This window comes from Amphiura filiformis, chromosome 3 (assembly GCF_039555335.1).
Source record: "Amphiura filiformis chromosome 3, Afil_fr2py, whole genome shotgun sequence".
Classification (NCBI taxonomy): Eukaryota; Metazoa; Echinodermata; class Ophiuroidea; order Amphilepidida; family Amphiuridae; genus Amphiura; species Amphiura filiformis.
The window spans coordinates 7891515-7907461 of NC_092630.1; the positions used below are offsets into that span (position 1 = coordinate 7891515).

At 36.8% G+C, this 15947-nt stretch overlaps 1 long non-coding RNA gene across 1 annotated transcript; it reads right to left on the reverse strand.

Annotated features, from left to right (window-relative positions):
• Positions 1–1008: 1008 nt before the first annotated feature.
• On the reverse strand, positions 1009–15368 carry LOC140147955 (uncharacterized). Its single transcript, XR_011858423.1, has 7 exons — positions 15140–15368; positions 9459–9622; positions 7962–8125; positions 6646–6809; positions 4135–4194; positions 3455–3629; positions 1009–2355 (listed from the first exon to the last, which is right to left on the reverse strand). It is a non-coding gene; the product is annotated as an uncharacterized lncRNA (long non-coding RNA).
• Between the last annotated feature and the right edge of the window lie 579 nt (positions 15369–15947).

Genomic DNA, 15947 nt, shown 5'->3' on the forward strand with positions numbered 1-15947 from the left:
TGATTTTGCTTTCGCCTGCACAGAACGATAGCCAAACAACCAGGCAACCATCTGGGTGATAACATATGGGTATAGACATTATTTACTGGTGTTATGCTATGTTACGATATAGGGATTTAGATCATCTTTATATTTGGCTGCCTGTAATACAATAGTCAATACAATCACATTTGCTCTTAGTTTTGGCCACCAGTGAGAGATTTTGTTGACCAGTTACATGGTTGACATGATTGTGTAGCTTCAACTTCATTTCACTTTCCTCAAAGTGATACAAAATGTTTTCTCATAAAAAACCCATTAAATAATACCACACCACAGTAAGGTAAAGTGAAATGAACCAAAGAAAGAAAGAAAATGCTATAAAAACCGAGTGAAAGGGCATGTGTATAATTCAGTTTATCATTGGATGCGTAATGATCCTGGTAAACTATACTAAATTCCGAACCCATGAACAAAATTATGGAGGAATTAAAAAAACTTTGTTTCAGGTACCCGTATTTGTTGCCAATATTTATGTCAATAGCATATATCGTCGCTTGAGTGCAAGAAGGTTGTAACTGTATTTTAGCATATTGCCGCGGGAGAAACATTTTTGTGTCTTGCATGACACTAGTATAAATAAATAAGGGAATAAACTTCAAATACTTTTACATGTAACACATAACATGCTTGCTCTGGTACTGAAAGAAATATCATATCTGCAATAGCAATTTTTCAGTTTAAAAGGTTGTAAGTGGCAAATACAACTTTCTTGCACAAACTGGAAAATCGCTGCTGTATGTCACCTACGTTTTGTTCTGCAAATAATTGGCTTTAGAAATAAATAATTTTGGAAATGTTATTGCAATTAATTTTAATAACAAGTTTCCCAGCAAACACAAATCGTTTTAGTAAAAACATTTAAATGTTCGGTTATATAACAGGTATAAAATGTTTTAATAACTGTCGGAAAACATTTTGAAAACTTGATGCAAAACATTCTCTGTTTTGCATCAAGCGCTAATAAAATATTTTGTCAAAATGTTTGCCAAAAATATTTTGTAATTAAACATTTTGACAACCTTTTGAAAATGTGCTTAGTGTGTTTTCATACAAAATGTTTTAATGACATTGATATGTGATGCGATCTGCTCCACTGGGGACAAACGAGGCATTTTTGACAATTGATTTAAAATAATTATTATTACTTTACACAAACATACGGCTCTCATATACTGAAAACAACAAAGGTCTAGCATATTTAAAATTAACGTTATGAAGTTTTGTGACATGTATTTTCTTATGTATTTTCTTGTTTTTTTACTCCATATTTTTCCCTTTATCTCAATTTCTAATTTGCTGCCTCTGGCCCCCATGGACCAATTGTGTCACATATGACCTGTCATTTAAATGTCGTTAAAAGTTTTGACCACAACCAAAGTGTGTTTAAAACATGTTTTATAACAGGGCCGTAGCAAGCGGGGCAGCCGGGGATGCCATGGCCGCCCCACTTTTTGAGAAATTTGTTATGTTTTTCTTTATATCTTTATTTCAATTTGGTGATATATTTGTATTTTGGTCACCCCCACATTTGTCATGGCCGCCCACATTTTACAACCTTGCTACGGCCCTGTTTTATAACAGGTTGTGTCTGCCATTTACCTCCTTCTTGCCAATTGCACTAACACCTTTGATTAACAGTTTAGCAAGAATCTGCACTTTCGACCATTTTTGCCTCTTCTCTTCATCATAACTTGGTAATTATTTACGCTAGACTTCATAAATAGCTTAAAATGTCATTTTCACCTAATCTTTCATAATCCATCAACTTCATCAAAAATGTCACTTACTAAACCTCTTGTACTCACATGACAATGTGTTAACTTCAAGGCAGGTTGGACCCTATGACTAACTTAGCTAATGTTTAACAAATTTGCTAAACACCAACACGTAATGCATAATTATTATATCTAAAACTTTATTGAGCTGTGTCTCTGAGAACAACATTAGCGCATGCTATTTTGTTTTATAAATAAAATCAAGTTAAATCAAATCATTTATACTTTACACAGGCACCAAATCATGTCATTTGGGTCATTTTGATCAATTTTAAAATGAATTTTAAGCCATCTTATAATGAACACACACTATTGTGTATAAAAAACCCAAAATAAATCACAACAAACAAACACCAGAATATAAATTTGAGCTGCCTTGGAAAATTTAATCAAGGAAACTACACCTTTTCCACGATTTGTTATAAAATTTTGTACTAATGACCAGCTGTTACATCAGGTAGGGCGTTTCCTTATGCCCATTCTCATCTGATCTCCTGTTGAGGCAGGAATTGTAAGGTGGGAGATCTCCTCAAGTGACCTTTGGAAAAAGGAAAAAAAAGTTCAAGTAAAACAAAAATATCTATATATATATATACACATGATTAACAAGAAACATGTTTGTTGCAAACTTGCTAGTTAATTTCCTGTCCAGTTGTGTGACTTAATTTTAGGTTAATTCATATTTTTCCATCTATGACTCTAGTGTTAACCTGGCATTTTTTATATTGACCACACACTGTATTTGTATCGTAGTGTATAAGGGGATGCAGTACCTTCAGCCGCACAAGGAAATCGTGTTCCTATATGATACAGATTGCCTCCCCCACACACTCCACACCCCAAAAAAGACCAAACAGTCCTACAGCCAAATAAGATGCGAGTAAGAATAATTCACGCTTACATAACTTCAGTCGTGCATTAAACCAATTTAGAAGTGTGAACTTACTGTTTTAAATCTTTTAAATCATATTTCAAATTCAACAATTCTGAAAGAAAAAATATTGTTTTTCTATTTTTCACAATTTGGTGTGACAGGTAGGTAGTGAAGGCCAAGCAAACAACTTTTAGTTGTCTTCTGTGGGCTACACAAGTTTTATTGAACAATATTAAAGAGCAAATTGTCCACTGTAATTTTATTGAATATCAAAACAACAATCCATCATTATTTGACCTCAGATTATTCCAACATGATGTGGATCATTTCCAACAAGTTTCATGAAAATAGGCTACAATGTTTATTTCTATGACCTTGGATTCAAATGTGTTTACACATGACGATGATGCATGTATAACTTCCAACATGTTTCATTCCAATAACAGAGCTGCAGATTAGACCGGATTTTAGAGGATTTCCACATAAATTATGCTTAATTATTTTTTTACCCCACATATGACATAACTTTAGATAATTTGTCCACAACATTATTTGTTTTGAATAATTGTGCAAATAACCTACATGTATTGCATACTTTCCACTCAAAACCAGGTAAACTTTGTATGCTTGAAAATTGCTCCATTCCCACCATGTTTTGCTACAAGTTGCCAGATAGATCTTCCGATAATAAGTGCAGAAGGTCTGATACTCATTTAGATTATTTTTACACATTTCGCACTGAAGCTAAAGATTTCCAATTTACCTGTGTTTGGAGTGGGATATCCTTCCTTCCACCAAGTTGTAGGCCTAACGGATCTTGAGAAATAGCTGCAGATGGATGGATGGAATGACAGATGTAAAAGTGTTTACACAGTCTCTCCCTGAATACAGTCCATGCAACGCACAAATGAGCCTATCATCATCTTGGGCAAGTTCTCCTGTAAGTGAGAAAGTGGGCAAAAGAAATGTTTAAGTTTTAGCAAATAGATTTCTGGCCTACTAAGAAGATTATGCATAACAAAATATTTGTCATTTCAGAGCAAGTTCAAATCGGACCATGGCTGGTGTAGAGTAATAATAGAATAGCAGATTCAGCAGTCAACCCTAAGACAAATATTAATGAAAAAATGGCCTAGGAGGTTGTTTAAAGTGCAGTGATGTAATTTTTGTATTTGCTGAAACTTTTGACTAAAACCCAATTTGAACTAACAAAATAGTATGATACCTTTATTTACATACATTGTCCCTACTTCCCCTCATTACGCGTTTGGTTTGATTGTGAGGTTCTGTAAGTTACTAACATGGGCATCATACTTTAACTATACAATTGAAATATGAAAGAATTATTTTTTCAACCCTATTGAAAATTGAACTCTGGAGCAATATTTCTATCAGAGTGAATGATTTTTGTTTTGGAACTAATTTTCACCCAAAATAACATACCTGCTGTGTCCATTGGAAAATGCTCTGCAGCATCAGGTCATTCCCATGGTCTTTGGCCACCTATATAAACAGATCAAAAAGAGTTGTATTACAATTATTTTGAAATGATTCATTATGGCTCTACTCTGCTAGCGAGTTATCAAACCTGTTTTCAAAACATCATTTTGAGCTGGTTGTACACTTTAGTAAAAGGGTTATGATTTGAGGCAAGATCCGATCATTTGAGGTGGGCTGCTGGGTCTCACCAATGAGCCATATATTATGCAATCGTGACTAGATGTGTCTACTGCTGCACTAATTATGAATATACATTGGCTACAAACTTGTTTGTTTTTACCAAAGTGATCCCAATCCCTATAACTTGTAACTTGATATATCTCACTGACTACATAGCTACCTACATTCCACCTAGGACAGGCCTTTGCTCTGAGCTGGATATTACTCCCCTTGTCCTTCCCAGGAGAAATAGAAGAATTGGTGATGGACTGACGGTTCATATAGTGTGTCTGGCCCTACTCTCTGGAACCAGTTAATGGCTCCATTACATACTTCTCTCACAGTTGAACATTTCAAACATATGTTTTCTAATGTATTTTGCTTTTTTTGGTATTATTTTGTTGTAATGCGCATGTTTATATTTTTTTATAGTAAGCGCTGTTGTTATGTTATGTTATGGTTAAGTGCAATGGTCATAATGATGGACCAAATTGGTTCTATGCAACCATTTGGAGTTGATCTCAACCGGATCAACAGGGAATACCCTACATCATAAACACAATTGTGCTCATCTAATAATGGATACAAATATGTCAGTTTTATTTAATAACCATGTAATCCCAATCCATATAACTTAGAGGCGAGTGTAAAATGGTTGTATGTTGGACCAAATTTGTTCAATGTGACCATTTGGAGCTGATAATACCAAAATCTCTCAACCTGATAAACAGGCAATACCCTACATCATTCACACAATTGTGCTCATCTAATATTGGTTACAAATGTCAGTTTTGTTAACCAAGTGATCCCAATCTCTTTACGTTGAAGTAAAGCATAATGGTTGCACTGGGACCAAATTGGTTCTCCATTTGGAGTTGATAGTACTCCTCTCAACAACCTGTTCAACAGGCAATATCCTACATCATATGCCCTACAAACAATTGTGCTCATATAACCAAGTGATCCCAATCCCTTTAAGGGTACTTGCCCACCAGTTTCATTCAGGGGCGTGTTTGAAAAACGGCACAGCGCATTAGTAAAAAGAATAAAAAATACTAAAATTTTCACCGGGGTTCGAACCACTGCCAATTGCACTATGAATGCTAAAGATGCCTACTGTGCCACGGTGACTGTGGTTAATATTAGGCGATTTTCAAAGATATACACATCAACACGTTTCTAGTGTATTGAAAATCAGATTTTGGTAGGAATACGGTCATAGAAAGACATTATGACTCTACTTGTCGGTTTGTTTTTCATTTAATACAAATTAATTTTGATGAATTGAACTGGTACGACTCTTAGGACTCGTGATAACCGACTATTTATTTAGTAATAATAAAATGAAAACGCTGGGTCATTCACGGCGTCATTTGTAATTCATGTCAAAACCTGGGGAGGACCACACATATCCGTGTTGCATGCCCGGGTTGCATGTATACGTGCGCAATCGATACTCAATGATCCAGACAATAGCGTTTGAATATACCGCCCTTAGTGTATGCATCTGCTTGACACGTACACATCATAGATATACTATAGGCCTACCCTAATAGCTTACAATAGATACCCCACCGTAAATAGCTCTCTGCATTACCTCGCTGTCCCAGTATATCTGCGTCGGGATACGCACTTTTGAACCATATTTTGTTCAAAAATGATAGGAAGGGGCTGTTTTCAGCTAAAATGTTGGTTATCAGCAGATGCTTAATCATACCGGGAAGTGTTGTAGAAAGGTAAGCGTACTCTTTATTTATTTAAAATATCACATATCAATGAATTCAATTGGAAATCCAAAAAGGAAATGTCAGGTCAAAATTCTCACCTTAGAATTATTGTGAAATAAAATCAAACCAAATTTAGGCTCCGCAAACAACGTCCAATTATTCCCAGTGGTGTTTGCTACACGTGAATATAATAAATTATGATTTGGGGCTAATTTGAGAAGAGTTAATGCCTCGAGTTTCAAAATACACCGAGTGATGTTTTTTGATCAAAAACATCGACAATTCAATACTCTGTAAAAACAAATCAAGAATTATCTGGGATAATTGCAACTAAGTATAATGAAAGTTATGATCTAAGCTACCAGGTGCATCATTAATTTCTTGACTATCATATTTAGTTGTGGGAAAAGATTACTTTAATGTTTTGGCGGGATTATTTCCCGCCAAAAATTTCAACCAAAAAGAGCATGTAGCCTTAACTTGAAGTAAAGCATAATGGTTGCATGTTGGACCAAATTGGTTTTATGCGGCTACTTGGAGTTGATTGTACCCCGGGGATTGTACTTACTAAGCTCTTCTCATCCTGTTCAACAGGCAATATCCTACATCATACACACAATTGTGCTGATCTAATATTGGTTACAAATGTCAAGTTTTGTTAACCAAGTGGTTGATCCCAATCCCTTTATTCATTGGTAATGCTCTCCGGTCATTTCCATGGTCTTTGGCCACCTATATATAAACAGATCAAAAAGAGTTGTATTACAATTATTTTAAAATAATTTCATTATGGCTCTACTCTGCTAGCATCATTTTGTGCTGGTTGTACAATTTAGTAAAAGTGACAGTTATGATTTGAGGCAAGATCCGATCATTTGAGGTGGGCTGCTGGGTCTCACCAATGAGCTAGATATTGTGCAGTCTTGACTAGATGTGTTGTGCAACTTGTGCTATCTACTGCTGATGTCAGTGGCACTGATTATGATATACACAATTCTGTTCGTGAATATAACATTGGCTATATAAACTTCAATTTTATTTTTGATCCCAATCCCTATAACTTGAGATAAGTGTAATGGTCGCATGTGGGACCAAATGGGTTCTATGCGACCATTTAGAGTTGATAGTACTAATCTCCTCTCAACCTGTTCAACAGGCAATACCCTACATCATTCACACAATTGTGCTCATCTAATATTGGTTACAAATGTCAGTTTTGTTAACCAGGTGATCCCAATCCCTTTACGTGATGTAAAGCATAATGGTCGCACTGGGGCCAAATTGGTTCTATGTGACCATTTGGAGTTGATAGTAGGCCTACTCCTCTCAACCTGTTCAACAGGCAATATCCTACATCATATGCCCTATAAACAATTGTGCTCATATAATATTGGCTACAAATGTCAGTTTTGATAACCAAGTGATCCCAACCCCTTTAACTTCATTGGAGTAAAATGTAATGGTCGCACGTGGGACCAAATTGGTTTTATGCGACCATTTGGAGTTGATACACTGATAGCACAAATCTCTTGTTAACCTTTCATATACATCATACAATTGCGCTCATCTAATATTGGCTACAAATGTCAGTTTTGTTTTAAAAAACCTAGTGATCCCAATCCCTTTACGTTGAAGAAAACCATGATGGTGCCATGTGGGACCAAATTGGTTCTATGGGAACATTTGGAGTTCATAGTACCTATCTCCTCTCAACCTGTTTAACAGGCAATACCCTACTTCATACACACAATTATGACATCTAATATTGGCTACAAATGTCAGTTTTATTAACCAGGTGATCCCAACCCCTTTAACTTGAAGTAAAATGTAATGGTCGCCTGTGTGACCAAATTGGTTCTATCACGACCAGTCGATTGTACTTACCAAGCTCTTCTCATCCTGTTCAACAGGCAATATCCTACATCATACACACAATTGTGCTGATCTAATATTGGTTACAAATGTCAAGTTTTGTTAACCAAGTGGTTGATCCCAATCCCTTTATTCATTGGTAATGCTCTCCGGTCATTTCCATGGTCTTTGGCCACCTATATATAAACAGATCAAAAAGAGTTGTATTACAATTATTTTAAAATAATTTCATTATGGCTCTACTCTGCTAGCATCATTTTGTGCTGGTTGTACAATTTAGTAAAAGTGACAGTTATGATTTGAGGCAAGATCCGATCATTTGAGGTGGGCTGCTGGGTCTCACCAATGAGCTAGATATTGTGCAGTCTTGACTATAGATGTGTTGTGCAACTTGTGCTATCTACTGCTGATGTCAGTGGCACTGATTATGATATACACAATTCTGTTCATGAATATAACATTGGCTATATAAACTTTTATTTTTGATCCCAATCCCTATAACTTGAGATAAGTGTAATGGTCGCATGTGGGACCAAATTGGTCCTATGCGACCATTTAGAGTTGATAGTACTAATCTCCTCTCAACCTGTTCAACAGGCAATACCCTACATCATTCACACAATTGTGCTCATCTAATATTGGTTACAAATGTCAGTTTTGTTAACCAGGTGATCCCAATCCCTTTACGTGATGTAAAGCATAATGGTCGCACTGGGGCCAAATTGGTTCTATGTGACCATTTGGAGTTGATAGTAGGCCTACTCCTCTCAACCTGTTCAACAGGCAATATCCTACATCATATGCCCTATAAACAATTGTGCTCATATAATATTGGCTACAAATGTCAGTTTTGATAACCAAGTGATCCCAACCCCTTTAACTTCATTGGAGTAAAATGTAATGGTCGCATGCGTGGGACCAAATTGGTTTTATGCGACCATTTGGAGTTGATACACTGATAGCACAAATCTCTTGTTAACCTTTCATATACATCATACAATTGCGCTCATCTAATATTGGCTACAAATGTCAGTTTTGTTTTAAAAAACCTAGTGATCCCAATCCCTTTACGTTGAAGAAAACCATGATGGTGCCATGTGGGACCAAATTGGTCCTATGGGAACATTTGGAGTTCATAGTACCTATCTCCTCTCAACCTGTTTAACAGGCAATACCCTACTTCATACACACAATTATGACATCTAATATTGGCTACAAATGTCAGTTTTATTAACCAGGTGATCCCAACCCCTTTAACTTGAAAAGTGTAATGGTCGCATGTGGGACCAAATTGGTTCTATGCGACCATTTGGAGTTCATAGTACCTATCTCCTCTCAACCTGTTTAACAGGCAATACCCTACTTCATACACACAATTATGACATCTAATATTGGCTACAAATGTCAGTTTTATTAACCAGGTGATCCCAACCCCTTTAACTTGAAGTAAAATGTAATGGTCGCCTGTGTGACCAAATTGGTTCTATGCGACCAGTCGATTGTACTTACCAAGCTCTTCTCATCCTGTTCAACAGGCAATATCCTACATCATACACACAATTGTGCTGATCTAATATTGGTTACAAATGTCAAGTTTTGTTAACCAAGTGGTTGATCCCAATCCCTTTATTCATTGGTAATGCTCTCCGGTCATTTCCATGGTCTTTGGCCACCTATATATAAACAGATCAAAAAGAGTTGTATTACAATTATTTTAAAATAATTTCATTATGGCTCTACTCTGCTAGCATCAATTTGTGCTGGTTGTACAATTTAGTAAAAGTGACAGTTATGATTTGAGGCAAGATCCGATCATTTGAGGTGGGCTGCTGGGTCTCACCAATGAGCTAGATATTGTGCAGTCTTGACTAGATGTGTTGTGCAACTTGTGCTATCTACTGCTGATGTCAGTGGCACTGATTATGATATACACAATTCTGTTCGTGAATATAACATTGGCTTCAATTCTGTTTTTGATCCCAATCCCTATAACTTGAGGTAAAGTGTAATGGTCGCATGTGGGACCAAATTGGTTCTATGCGACCATTTAGAGTTGATAGTTCTAATCTACTCTCAACCTGTTCAACAGGCAATATCCTACATCATAATTGAAGAGCTTTGTTTCAAAACCCCTTACATCCATTTCAGCAATTTTGAGAAGACATCAAAAAATCATCAAAAAAATCACTGATATAAGGGGTTTTCAACAAAAGCAGTTTTTGGCGGGATGCTCATCCTACCCAAGCATCCAGCCAAAAACTGCTTTTGTTGCAAACCCCCATTGGTTTTATACGACCATTTGGTGTTGATACACTGATAGCACAAATCTCTTGTTAAGCTTTCATATACATCATACAATTGTGCTCATCTAATATTGGCTACAAATGTCAGTTTTGTTTTAAAAAACCTAGTGATCCCAATCCCTTTAAAGGGGGTAACCCTATTGGTTTTGGATATGGATTGTCTTTAAAATTACATAATAATATCAAATATCTCCCCCCTTTATGCTGCTTTGTGAAAAAACGAGAGCATTTTCAGCGTAAATGTGAATAAATAGCCAAATTTGCAATCCAATACCTTGTATACGTGAATTGCATTCTGGGTAGGCATGCAACAACAACAATTCCCGTTCGTATGACGAATGCTGACATGCTGCAGTGCCGGCCCGTATTGAACGGAAAATATTTTTTTTGTTTTGTTTTTTTCGCACCGTTTCAGAAAAAAGGAAACAAAATATATTTCCCTTGCAATATGTACATTTCAAATGAATATAAAAAAGTTTGGGTTAAAAATGGAGAGGAAAAAACCTCCGATACCGGGTTTTGAACCGGGTACCTCTAGGGTAAAAGAACGGCGCTAAGCCAATTGAGCTATTTCACCAACTGAAATAATCAAGGAATTGTTTTAATTATATACGGCGGACCGTCTCCTCAGCACTTAGCGTAGTCTCGAGCCAGACTGTATGTGGCTATCGACGAGGATCGACGAGTGTCAGACCGACGCAAACTGGCTGTGTAGGAGACTACACTTAGCGTAGTTCGCTTTTTCTCTTCCCATGATCCGAAGTAATTTTATTGTTTACAAACTGGTATACCTGTAAAACCGCTGTGATTCATGATTTCTCCGAAATACATCGACTTGGAGCGTCAAATTTCAGGATAGTAATGAGAAAAATAGTATCTATTATGTGATACCAAAACCTCATCAACAATGAAAAAAATCGGGGATGATGCTGTCGATCGGGTTACGGACCTTTAAGTTGAAGAAAACCATGATGGTGCCATGTGGGACCAAATTGGTTCTATGCGACCATTTGGAGTTCATAGTACCTATCTCCTCTCAACCTGTTTAACAGGCAATACCCTACTTCATACACACAATTATATATGACATCTAATATTGGCTACAAATGTCAGTTTTATTAACCAAGTGATCCCAATCCCTTTATTTTGAAGTAAAGTGTAATGGTCGCATGTGGGACCAAATTGGTTCTATGCGACCATTTGAAGTTGATAGTACTAATCTCTTCTCAACCTGTTCAATTGGCAATATCCTACAGCATACACACAATTATGACATCTAATATTGCTACAAATGTCAGTTTTGATCCAATCCCTTTATTTTGAAGTAAAGTGTAATGGTCGCATGTGGGACCAAATTGGTTCTATGCGACCATTTGAAGTTGATTGTACTAATCTCCTCTCAACCTGTTCAACAGGCAATACCTAAGCCATGATTTCTCCGTGTTACAAAATTAAAAATCTAAGTTACAAATTGGACGATTTCTGTGATTTTCTGTTTTCCACTATAAAGCACTGAAAAGTTAAAACAAATATTTTTTTAAAGTGCACTTTGTCTTACTGTTTACTGTACCATGGCCAGAATTTGCATCATAGGCCTAGAATTAATGCTAGAATGGATTGTTTAAAATAAATGCTAGAATGGATTGTTTAATGGTTGATTATATACTGCTAAATATATTTTGCAAAATCAACACAAAGGTTCAAGACATTTTGCACAGTTTTCCCCTATTTTGTGGCATTTTCGTGAGCAAACCCCGAATTCCGTTTTACCGTATCACGGATAAATCGTGACTTTAGCAATACCCTGCATCATACACACAATTGTGCTCATCTAACATCGGCTGCAAATGTTAGTTTTGTTTAAAACCAAGTGATCCCAACCCCTTTAACTTGAAGTAAAGTGTAATTGTCGCATGTGGGACCAAATTGGTTCTATGTGACCATTTAGAGTTGATAGCAGAAATCTCCTCTCAACTCTTTCAACAAGTATATTCTACATCATACACACAATATTGTGCTCATGTAATATTGGTTACAAATGTCAGAACTGTTAACCAAGTGATCCCAATCTTTTTAATTTGAAGTAAAGTGTAATGGTCGCATGTGGGACCAAATTGGTTCTAAGCGACCATTTGGAGTTGATAGTACTAATCTCTTCTCATCCTGAGTGTGCAGCAGGCAAAACTAGTATCTTACATCGTATGCCCTACACACAATTGTGTACCGTACATCAAATATTGGCTTTAAATGTCAGTTTTCTTAACCATGTGATCCCAATCCCCTTAACTTAAGGGATCTAGAATGAGCGTTTATTAAACCTTGACAGTATTTTTTTGGGACATGAGAGCACCTCAGACGTATCGAATTGCATTCTGAATACGAAGAATGTCTTTCTGATATCAAATAATTTTAATTTTTTGAAAATCACGATATAATACAAATTTTATGACAAATTATAAAAATTTGATATTTTTCAAATTTTTGATATATAATAGTCCTCGAAGTAAATTTTATAAGTCTAATGATATATTCTTAAAGAGTATGTAGCTGGGAGGAAAAGCCGACGATCAATTGAAAATTTTGACCTTTCATATTGAAGATGTGGATTTTTTTCCCAAAGAGACCTAATTTTTTTTTTGGTGTTTTGGGGAAAAATCCATATCTTCAATACTGAAAGGTCAAAATTTTCAATTGATCGTCGGCATTTCATCCCACCTACATACACGTTAAGTATAAATCATTAGATTTATAAAGTTTACTTCGATTACTGTTAAATATCAAAAATATCAATTTTTAATGATTTGCCATAAAATGTGTATTACATTGCGAAATTCAAAAAATCAAAATTATTTGATATCAGAAGGACATTCTTCGTATTCAGAATGCGGTTCGATATGTCTGATGTGCTCTAATGTCCCACAATAAATACTGTCCAAACGTTCATACCCCTTCCCTTAAAAGTTTATAAATTTAATGGTTGCATGTGGGACCAAATTGGTTCTATGCGACCATTTGGAGTTGATAGTACTAATCTACTCTCAACCTGAGATCATACTAATCTCTTCTCATCCTGTTCAACAGGCAATATCCTACATGTGTACATCATAGACACAACTTCACACAAGTGAACCCAATCCCTTTAACTTGAAGTTAAGTGTAATGGTCGCATGTGGAACCAAATCGTTCTATGTGACCATTTAGAGTTGATAGTACTAATCTCTTCTCATCCTGTGGGAGTGCTCACCCAACTTAATTGGAAGTGACATGGGCGTGAAGACCAGTGGCATAGCCAGCCTTCTACATTGTAGTGTTTGTGTGTATTGTGTGTGTGTGTGGGGGGGGGGGCAGGGGCGTAGGCAGCTTTCTTGGTCGGGGGGGGGCAAAATAAAATTTTCGGGGGCAAAAGCGAAACAAAAATTCCAGTTGAATAAGTTTGACCCGGTAATATCGGAGGGTATTATACTTCTACCGTTTTTTTAGAGAGAAGTGTTTGACCTTCACCTTCCAAATAGCATGCATGCAAAAATGTTGTGCCCCTTTTCTTTTCCTTTGCCTTCCTGATTTTCTCTCTCTATTTTTTGTCAGAGAGGGGCACTTTTCTCATTAATTTTTTGTCAGGGGGCACTCTGCCCTAACACTGGCTACGCTAGGGGGGGGGGGGTGCAACCCAAATTTTGTCCCAACTGTCAATTTTTCGTCCCAATTGTTCAAATTTTCATCTTCATTTGGCACAAGTTTCATCCTGGCATTTTAAGTCAGTTTTTAGACACTTCTCACTCTTTGCCACCAGCCCACCTGCTTCCTAGGGGGGTACTTGAATAACATTTTGACAGGGGTTCACGCTTTATTTGTACACACGTCTCAGTTACACAGTGGCTCCAGAACCGCCCCCAATAATTTTGGTGACTATGGAAAAGTACCATTGGGCCCCCCAGGTGCCATTTCCCCCCCCCCCCATATTGAAAAACTTCCAGAGCCTCTGCAACCTACCGGGTACCGTATTTCCTCGAATAGTGGCCCCCTCAAATAAACGCCCCCACCACTATTTTCAACCAAGATGTTTAAAAAATGCCGAAATTTTCATGGTTTCTTGTGTAGTGGAGCTTACCAAGTTGCTCACATGGTCGATGTCGAATAGACAAAATTCAAACAGACTTTACCGGTGCATGCGATCGCAGTCATGTCCTATGCATGCTGAAAATATAATATTGCACTTGAAAATGAAAACATGGTTGTGTAAGCTTGTGGGGCTGGCATTTTCTTCGGAAGGGGTCCCAAAAATACAGGGGGGGTCATAGAATTTTTAAACCAAAAATAGGAGTGTTATCATTTTTAACACCCAAAATAGGGGGGTTATAGAATTATTAAGGGCTGGTGACTCAATCGGAATGTGCGTACAATCTATGCACATTGCACAATTTTTACGTGTTCCGCGCACCTTCTTTACACTTACGATAAAAATTTTAATGCACTCTGCACACTTTCTTCACTCTTTAATTTTGGCGCGCTCAGCGCCTTAGTTCCGGCAATGAATAATTTGTCTTGAGTCTACAGGGGGGGGGGTCATAAAAATTTCGACCCAAGATAGGGGGTCGTAAATTTTTTGCCCTTGATAGAATCATAGGGGGTCATAAAAAATAACTCCGGTCACTGACATATTTTGCATATTTGAACATGTACCTAACGTTTTCCTACGCCTTCTTAGGGCGTAATATAGAAACGGTACTTACCCAAAATATGTGCCAAAATGGCAAAATTGCTTGCACCCCTTTCGACCTGCCAAAAATCGCTTGACCCCCTTTTGACCTGCCAAAAAATCTTCGCCCCCCCCCCCCACCTATAATTCACCACCCCGGGGGTACACATAATCATTGCACCACTCCTTACCTGTATTATTTTTTTTTCCGATAATTGATTGACCAGATTGTGGTTATAAAGAGCATGTCGTACCACTTTTTAAATTTTTCATCAACTCAGGGGGCCTCAATCAATCAATCAATGTAGTCTCTTACTCAATATTAAAAAGACGCTGGCCACAATGCATTTCCAATGGGACTGATACAGCGACATGTCTCATACGACCAGGGTCGTAGGAACCAAGTTGGTCCCAAAATATAGTTGAGCCATGTGATGAAATTTCTTAACCGGAAGTTCGTCATGGATACAATAATGTTGAGACAGGTAATATTTGTTGTCTGTTATTTTATAGTTTTCAAAATTCTAACAACTTTTCGGTAAAAATGTCTTCCAATTAAATGTGTTTTTGCATTAAATTGAATTTGTTATCCATGTAAAGGTTCATTGGTATTAAAATGATAAAAGAAAATAGCTTAATTCATAACCTAATTAAATGTCTCCCTCCTTTACAAAATAGACGAGTCCTAAGTAAAGGGTCAATCAATAGGTTATCAGAGGTCAATGTAAATTAATGGTCTGGCAAATATACGATTTGGTAGCCCAATTGGGCAACTTTTGGAGATTTTTTGCGCGACTTAAAATATTTTTCTCATTTTCTGCACGCACAAAATGAATGACCAAGAGAAATACGTTGAACGACGTTTTAGCATTAAATATATCCAACTATTCTTCCAGTTTTATATCCCATATTTAACCACTATGGTTTACAAGAAAACAATTGGGCGACTTATTCCAAATACAATCCACGAATCGGGCTAAAAATATTTGGCAACCCTGC